This window comes from Schistocerca piceifrons, chromosome X (assembly GCF_021461385.2).
Source record: "Schistocerca piceifrons isolate TAMUIC-IGC-003096 chromosome X, iqSchPice1.1, whole genome shotgun sequence".
Taxonomy (NCBI): Eukaryota; Metazoa; Arthropoda; class Insecta; order Orthoptera; family Acrididae; genus Schistocerca; species Schistocerca piceifrons.
This window is the reverse complement of record NC_060149.1, coordinates 421478026-421487947: the sequence shown is the minus strand read 5'-3', so window position 1 is coordinate 421487947 and position 9922 is coordinate 421478026.

Genomic DNA, 9922 nt, shown 5'->3' with positions numbered 1-9922 from the left:
ACGCCTCCCGCGAGACCCACATTCTCACCTTGTATGTCTACACTCTACATTCGTAGTGTCCCACCCCAACACACTCATTACTCGTGGAAGACATTCTTACCAAGTCCTGTAAGAGTTCGGGTAATAGGTGTGCATCCGCACAGAAGAAGAGGTTCATGGCCGGTGTTGCCAGGTCTATATACTTATATGGATATGGTGTCTGTTGTTTCGGACATGCCGGCCGCGGTGGTCTAGCGGTTCTAGGCACTCAGTCTGGAACCGCGCGACTGCTACGGTCGCAGGTTCGAATCCTGCCTCGGGCATGGATGTGTGTGATGTCCTTAGGTTAGTTAGGTTTAAGTAGTTCTAAGTTCTAGGGGACTGATGACCACAGATGTCAAGTCCCATAGTGCTCAGAGCCATTTGAACCATTTGTTTCGGACATGTCCGGGTGGTGGGGAGGAAGGAGGAAATCAGGGGGTGGGGATCAAGCCTGCGGACAGTGTAAACTGTAAAGGATGCAGAGATGTTGGAGGAAAAGAAGGAGGTGGGCGAAGGGGATGAGGTGGTACAGGAGCCGTGTGGGGGAAGGATGGTCTTTTTGCGTTGCTACTTTCTTAAATATAGACAATTGCATCATCTGCGAGCTGTCTTAAAGAGCTTCCGACTCTTTCTACTACATCATTTATATACAGGGTGATTATAACTAAACTTTCACCACTCGTCAGAATGACGTCAAATTGTAGCAGAATATTATCGGAGAAGGGGCAAACGTATGGCAAGAGAAAAAATAGTGTGAAAGTTGATCAATAGATGGCACTGTATGTGTCAGAATACGTAAATGAAAACACCTATCATGCGCACGACCCACTGAAGTTGGTATAAACAGAGGTTTTCCTCCTATGGCGTCTGCGACGTTCGCCATGACTGTCTCAATGCAGGATCGCGCTCTGCTTGTAAATATGTATTATAAGAATGATGACTGTGCACACTTCGCTCTGCAGAAGTTACGGGCACTGAAGGGTTTGAAAAAAGGCATTGGTCCGATGACTGCCGTGGGTCTGGAGAAAATGATCCGGAAATTCGAAAAGACGGGTTCTTTTGGTGTGCAATTGGTAAAGGGAGGGAACGAATTGATTCGACGTCAGTGGAAACAGTGGCCACAGCAATGCAGGAGGAGATGAGTGGTGGTGTGCAAAAGTGTAGTGCATGGAGAATTGCCCAAACATTGGATATATCTGTGAGCACGGTGAGTAAAATCCTACGAAACATACTTCCTTGCTATCCATTCAAAATTACCCATGTGCACTAGTTGCTTCTGTTGACCTGCCAGCAAGAGAGACCTTTGATTTAGAATTTTTTGCTCGCATGGAAGTGGACAATGATTGGCCGCGGAAGATTTTGTGGACTGACGAAGCCCACTTCCATCAGACAGGTTACGTCGATACACAGAATTCTCGAATATGGGCAATGGAAAATCCACACGCTAATCAACCAGCACCACTTCATCCTAAACAGGTCACTGTGTGGTGCAGGTTTACGGCATCATTTGTCATAGGGTTATATTTTTTTGAAGAGACATGTGCTTCCGGTCCTGTTACCTGTACCGCCACTGGCAAGCGCTATTAGTGTCTTTTGCGTAACCATGTCATTCCAGCTCTCCAACAGCGTGGATGTGTGGATGGGATCATTTTTATGCAAGATGGTGGACCTCCGCACATTGAAAATCCAGTTAAGCAGCTGCTGAAGCGCCATTTCGGAAATGATAGAATTATCAGCCGCCATTTCCCTACAGCCTGGCCGGCCGGAGTGGCCGAGCGCTTAAAGGCGCTACAGTCTGGAACCGCACGACCGCTACGGTCGCAGGTTCGAATCCTGCCTCGGGCATGGATGTGTGTGATGTCCTTAGGTTAGTTAGGTTTAACTAGTTCTAAGTTCTAGGGGACTTATGACCACAGCAGTTGAGTCCCATAGTGCTCAGAGCCATTTTTGAACCTACAGCCTGGCCGTCCTGATCACTTGATCTTAATCCGTGGCTGTGGTTGTGGGGCTATCTGAAAGACGTTGTGTTCAGTGTTGCAAACGTAGCTGCATTGAAGGCACGCATTGCGTAACACATTCTGAACGTGACACCGAAAACATTTCAATCAGTTGTGGAACATGCTGTATCTCGATTTCAATTTGTTGCAGAAAACCGTGGACAGCGTACTGAACATGTTTTGCGCCAGTCATACGGAAATTATTAATCCGATTTGATTCTGATTGATGTTTTTTATTCGGTTTTTGGCCGCAGGACAATTAAACACCTATGCGAGTGATGCTTTTTATGCGGATGTTGGCCTCAGGACAATTAAAAACGGATTTTTCCCATTCGATGTGATATGGCCTTTTCGTGGTGGATGGGCTTACGAAACTAACAGTATCACACCTGTACACCCATGCACACCGAGTAGTACAGTTTTTTTAACGCCAAACGTGCACCTTAAGCATTATTGTGTGATTCATTTGTCATTTGTAGTCGATCACTACTAAATTATGATACTTACAGCGTCATGTATTGCTACATATTGTAACTATTTATTTTTCTTCTGCCATACGTTTCCCCCCATCTCCGATAATATTCCGTTGCAATTTGACATCATTCTGACCAGTGATGTTATTTCTACAACAGTTTGAAAGTTTAATTATGATCACCCTGTACATTGTAAAAGGTAACGGTCCGATCACACTTCGCTGGGATACTCCGGGAATTACTTTTACATCTGTTGATTTTGTTCCGTTAAGAGTGATGTGTTGAGTTCTATCTGCAAGGAAGTTTTGGTCTGATACTCGGTATACTCGTACTTTTTTCACTAAGCGGCAACGCAGGACGTATCAAATGCCTTCTTGAAGTCAAGGAACACGGCATCAACCTGAACGCCGTTGTCTACAGCGCTATGGATCTAATGGAGGAACAAACCGAGGTGACTTTCGCAAATTCTGTGTCTACGGAATGTTTGTTGATATTTACAAAGGAGACTTCCGTTCTTCAAAAATGGCACGATTGTTGAACATAAAACATGTTCCGTAATTCTACAACAGACTGTTGTCAACGATATAGGCCTATAATTATGTGCGTCTGTCCTACGACCGTTCTTGAAAACGGGAATGACCTGTGTACGTCGCTAGGTACGCTTCGTTGCTCCAGCTATCTACGATAAACTGCTCCTAGAAGGGGAGCAAGTTCTTTTCCGGAATCTTTGTAGAATTTTCCAGGTATCTCATCTACTCCTGATGCCTTCCCGCTACTAACAGATTGTAGCTGTTTTTCTATTCCACGATCGGTTATCTCGATATATGCCATTTCGACGTTCGTAAGCTTATTGGAAAGAGGGACCGTATTACGATTGCCGTGCTGAAGCAGTTTCGGAAGACCGAATTCAGTATTTCGACCTTCTCTCTGTCATCACCTGTTACGGTGCCAGTGTGGTCACTGCGTTACTGAAGGCATGATTTCGAACCCTTTACCGATTCTGCGTAAGACCAAAATCTCTTAGGGTTTTTAGTCAGATCGATTGACAAAATTTTTCTTTGAAAGTCATTGAACGCCTCTCACACTGCTCTCGATACGCTTAATTTCGCTTCGTTCAGCTTTTGTTTATCAGCTAGTGTTTTATTTCTCTGGAATTGCGATGAAGCTCCCTTTGTTTACGTAGTAGTTTTCTAACACGGCTGTTAAACCACTGTGAGCATTTCCCATCCCTTAAGACTTTGCTCGGAACATAATTGTCAAAGACATACTGAACGATGCTTTTCAGTTTTATCCATGTACGCTCCACATCTTCCTCAGCTATGAATATTGGATGTTTACTACTCAGATACTCTGCAACTTGTATCCTATCACTCTTGCTAAGCAAAATAATTTTACTACCTTTCTTAAAATTCTTTATAATACCTGTAGCCATAGCTGCTATCACAGCCTTTCTTTGTAATACCCGTAGTCACAGTTGCTATCGCAGCCTTACGATCACTGATATCTTCCTCTGCGTTAACTGATTCGATAAGTTCTAGTCTGTGTCAATGGCTGTACGGAGGTGGATATACCTGTTTCCGTCAGATAACCGAAGTTAAGAATAGTCGGGTGAGGCTAGAACTTGGATGGTTCAAAAATGGTTCAAATAGCTCTGAGCACTATGGGACTCAACTGCTGAGGTCATTAGTCCCCTAGAACTTAGAACTAGTTAAACCTAACTAACCTAAGAACATCACAAACATCCATGCCCGAGGCAGGATTCGAACCTGCGACCGTAGCGGTCTTGCGGTTCCAGACTGCAGTGCCTTTAACCGCACGGCCATTTCGGCCGGCCAGAACTTGGATGAATAACCGTCCGGATACGCCGAGTGCTGTTGACAATTTTCGCTTTGCCTTTTTGGCAGATGGGCAGGAGGGGTGGTGGCGTCAAGTGTCGACCACCAGTCTTTGCGTCGACGTCCTGGATTCAATTCCAAATCTCTTCACAGTGTTCGTGAAGTGACGCCATGCGACACTGTTGATGGTGATCTATCTACATCTACATGGACACTCTGCAAATCACATTTAAGTGCCTGGCACAGGGTTCATCGAACCACCTTCACAATTCTCTATTATTCCAATCTCGTATAGCGCTCGGAAAGAATGAACACCTATATCTTTCGTACGAGCTCTGATTTCCTTTATTTTATCGTGGTGATCGTTCCTCCCTATGTAGGTCGGTGTCAACAAAATATTTTCGCATTCGGAGGAGAAAGTTGGTGATTCGAATTTCGTGAGAAGATTCCGTCGCAACGAAAGACGCCTTTCTTTTAACGATTTCCAGCCCCAATCCTGTATCATTTCTGTGACACTTCCTCTAATATTTAGCGATAATACAAAACGTGCTACCTTTCTTTAAACTTTTTTCGATGTACTCCGTCAGTCCTATCTGGTAAGGATCCCACACCGCGCAGCAGTATTCTAAAAAGAGGACGGACAAGCGTAGTGTAGGCAGTCTCCTTAGTAGGTCTGTTACATTTTCTAAGTGTCCTGCCAATAAAACATTTTCTATGTGTTCCTTCCAATTTAAGTTGTTCGTCGGATGGGGACGTAAAGCTTGGTGCTCTTTGAGAGGAGTAGGATATGTGCTGCCACCGGCTTCCACCCTCTCCCTTGTATCATCATCTCGGACACGACTCTACACAGCACATACACCGTTACAGTCATCTACACTTAACAACTTCACTTCCACACAAAACTCTCATACTTTGCGGAGGAAAGGTGCCTGCCGGCGCGGAGGATAGGGAAAAGCTTTTCCAATTCGGCGGCTGAATGTGCCCTTCGGGGTCTCCCAGCCATTCACGCCACACGACTTTAATTTTACTTTAGTTGTTGCTAGGAGGTCTAAGACGTTCCCTTTACGAATCGCTTCTCTAATCATCTGTTCGAAGCAATTTTCGGACAAGAAATTCAGAATAATGTCACACGAATCCCTATCTCTGGCAGCACTTTTGGTAGCATAAGTCTCCCAGTCTATACCTGGAAAGTTGAAGCGTACCTCTATTACAATAGCATGATGAAAGTTATTAACGATATTCTGCATGTTATCTCTGAAGCCCTCTACTTCTACAGTTACTGACGCAGCATGCAGGAGCCCTGAAAACCTCCAAGCATACGTAAGCCTTAGGCTTGGGCCTCCTCATTTAGCTCTTGTTATTCGTGATAATCTTAACACCTTGCGGTCAATATTATACACTACGGAACAAGCTTACAATAACGAATTTAGTTTTAGGGTACTTGATATTTGTCGTACTTATACTTAAAATATGAGAAACAGGCTAAAAGCTCGACAACGGCAGTAGCCGGCGTGATAGCGGAGCTGATGGCGAAACATGCGGCTAGATAGCTTTCTACGATAACGGCGGCCAAACAGAGGCCAGCGAGAAGAGGCGGGGGCGTGCGCCACAGCTCAATAGCGGCAGCGGCCAGAATAATTCACGTGACCGGCCGCGCAGCCTCGCCACTGCCATGTCTGCTCTAACTTATTCACGCAATAATGGGCACTACTCGCCATTCACAGTGGACAGTAAGATTATCTAAACCACTGCACAGACTGCTCTAGATAATTAACACAACTGAAACTCGTGCACATAGACGTCCGCAAGGGAGGGGGGAGGGGGGCAACACGAGTTACTTGTCCTCTCCTGCAAATTGGGACACTAATTTTTTTTATTCATGCAAAACTGGCGTCCATTTCTAGGAATTGTTGCGATTCTGCTGAACTGCTGGTTTAGTATATTCTGACATTAAGTTGCCGAGCGTGATCGAAGATACATGATCTTCGTAATCGCTCCCCTTCCCCCCCCACCTCCTTCCTCCGTCTCAGCAACGCGATGATAAATAGCAGTAAAGGTTGGATAAGCTGGCTATCTTCGTTCTTGAAATGAAGCCTTTGGTCTATTGCCATTCACGTGACCTCATATAAAAAGTGCGCACTTGCGAGATTAATATCCTGCCACGGTTAAATGGAACACCTATCATAGGACTCGGCATAACACATGTGAAACGGTTGTAGTAACCCGACGTTGGTCGCGACGTACTTAGTTGAGAGGCTCATGCTCAGAACAGAGGCGAAGTGGGATTTTTGGTCATCCGTTTCGTGGTACGCGAGCGACTGCGTACGGGAGTGAAGCAGCCATGAGGTCAAACAGATACAGGGGTTGGAGACAGTTTCGAGTGGTTCGGATGTTAGGCTAAGGAAGTAGATATGGCAGTGATAGGGGAAATGAGACTCTGAGTTAGCTTACTGGTCTGCTTTTCATTGCTTCTTCAAGTTGTGGGCTTTAAAAAAAAATGAATGGTGGACCTCAGCTACGTACCCTGAGTTGCAATATTAAAAGTTTTGGCTGGTTTCGTTGTCTAGGGGCTGGGATACGTAGTTGCCGCATTACAAGCCGAATACTGCTGAGTTTGCAGTATTCAGTATGAATATACACATGAATCGAATGGTCGAACGTTCCTATCACTCGGCCATTGCGAATTTTGAATGGAAGATGGAAATTTATAAATGAGAGATTGCAATTAAATAAAATCTGCAGGTACTATTTTTAACGACTTTAAATGATGAGTACGATAGCAGAAGTACCTTTAAGAATGCCGTTTATTACTGCAAAACACTTATTGGTGTCGATGGCCCAGCAATCGAATAAAATATAAGTTGAATAGCAGGGAAACAATAGATTCCTACTTCACATGATTAGTTATGAACCACAACATGCTCGCGAGATATTCACTTCTAAACGCATCATACATCTTCACTGCAGAAGGCACGGAAATCTCACAAGTGCACAAGCCGGCACTACGAAATATTTCTATCTCCCGCGACCACGCGCGAACTGCTCAGCACTCTCCAAGTATTTCCTGCGAGCGACCGTCGCACCTTCCTGTTCAGCACTCCATGTCCCGTGCGACCCCATGCTCCTCCGCCACTTCCCTCCGGTCTCTCCACTGACTTCGCTTGTCGCCTACCGTAGTAACGAGCGCTGTGATTGGCTAGAGCGCCCCCGCCATGTCTCCAAGCCAACGCACACTCACAAACATATTGAAACACATACGAAATACTGGATTTACATTTAAATAACTTGAAATTAAATAAATATTCCTACGGCTGGACCATAAACATGCTCTAACACACATTATTAAACACATAAACAAATAAACATATATCAAAGGAATAGAAACAAAAGTAGGCCAGTAGCATAATGTCTCTGCGCTTTCTAAAACACAGTAATTATTTGAACGCCGGCCGGTGTGGCCGTGCGGTTCTAGGCGCCTCAGTCTGGAACCGCAAGACCGCTACGGTCGCAGGTTCTAATCCTGCCTCGGGCATGGATGTGTGTGATGTCCTTAGGTTAGTTAGGTTTAAGTAGTTCTAAGTTCTAGGCGACTGATGACCTCAGAAGTTAAGTCGCATAGTGCTCAGAGCCATTTTGAACCAATTATTTGACCAATTACTTCATGAATAGTATATATCGGATATAAACAAAGACATAGACGAATAAATATATTTATAAGCATGCTGCTACCGTTTTTTCGTGTAACTCTGGAGTACTTATGGCCTGACGCGATTAATAGTTCAAATGGCTCTGAGCACTATGGGACTTAACATCTGAGGTCATCAGTCCCCTAGAACTTAGAACTACTTAAACCTCACTAAACTAAAGACATCACACACATCCATGCCCGAGGCAGGATTCGAACCTGCGACCGTAGCGGTCGCGTGGTTCCAGACTGCAGAGCCTAGAACCGCTCGTCCACCCCGGCCGGCGCGATCAATAGTAATCGGCCACTTTGACCTCGAATAACTCCTGTACTACTCAAGTTACATGCCTGTAACTCATACCAATTTAGATTTACACTAATAGCTTTCTAAAGACACGTCGATCGACAAAATCGGATGAACCATTTAGATTTTGGAAATTTGTTGCTGGGTGTTACTTATATAATTTACAGTCAGATACTAAACTTTAAACTAATAAAGATATTGAAAATCTGATTACACCATCAGAATCGTCGCGCAAATAATGGTAATGTACATGTTTCTTTTTAAGGTATCATGATTCCTCTGGCTATTATTAATTTCTACATGAACTGTGAAATGTCTGTCATTATGGTTTCACAAAGTCCGCCATCTTTGGCACTCCTAGCATAGAAATCTCCTTCATCGACACAAAGCACCGTCCTCGACACAGCGTCTACATGGAATTCCGAGCCACGCGGTCAACCTGGATTACGCGCTGGGGCTACTGGAGCTACCCCTCTTGCTCCGGCTAACGTCCGGCACTACGCGGTTGCTGACGAGCCCCGGCTTGCCGACGGCCCGTGCCGCCACGCCAACTCTGAAATTAGAACATTTTCAGGGCGCCACAACTCGCCCGTTACCTCACAAAGTGTTAACAAGGAACATGCAGAATATCGTACACTCCGGTTTACAAAAACATAGATCGAGCTTGCAATATCAGAACAAGTGGCTATCCCAAAAAATGGTTCAAATGGCTCTGAGCACTATGGGACTCAACTGCTGTGGTCATCAGTCCCCTGGAACTTAGAACTACTTAAACCTAACTAACCTAAGGACATCACACACATCCATGCCCGAGGCAGGATTCGAACCTGCGACCGTAGCAGTCACGCGGTTCCGGACTGCTCGCCTAGAACCGCGAGACCACCGCTGCCGGCATGGCTATCCCAGTTTGTAGCTTTGTTGAGATTCGGGTATACACAGTAATGTATGGTACCACAGACCACGAACCATGGAAATGTCAGAGCCCACACCTCTAATCAAACCCTTAGTTTCATGTACTCCTCACAAAGTATGTGACACACAGACTCTATGTAGACAAATGTATGATGGAAACCAATAACCCCAGTACTGAGGTACGCACAGGCAAGCTTTGCAAGTCCTTCTTAGTGCACAAAGTTAATTGAGCCTGGCTGCTCAGTTACATAGCATCTGCTGTAGGTTCGTTCATTCCAGCCAACTGTCGCTAGATCTCTTCTGTTCACTGGATGTCTCGAACTCCTGCCTTTCTTGTCGTTTGAGGGCGTCTATATAAGGCGTTGAAGCTGACAGCTTATGGATGGTATGTGACTGCGTCGCTTTTTATCTACGTTTCCCAATCATTGAGCGTGAAATCAGCGGTTTCTCAATGCGTATGATCTCTTAATGGACTGACGAAAGCGGATGGCACTGTGCGTCTCTATCTAAGTTTTGAAGCTTACAGCTCGTATTCGTATTTAGACGATTTTTTCTTTTTTCTGGTAACATTTCATGATTCGATCATTACACAGTGAAGGCAGACCAGCCTCCAATGTCCAAAAATTTCAAATGTAAACATAGCGCGATAGCAACATATTCACATCGAGAATACAATGAGTACTGCATCAGATTGA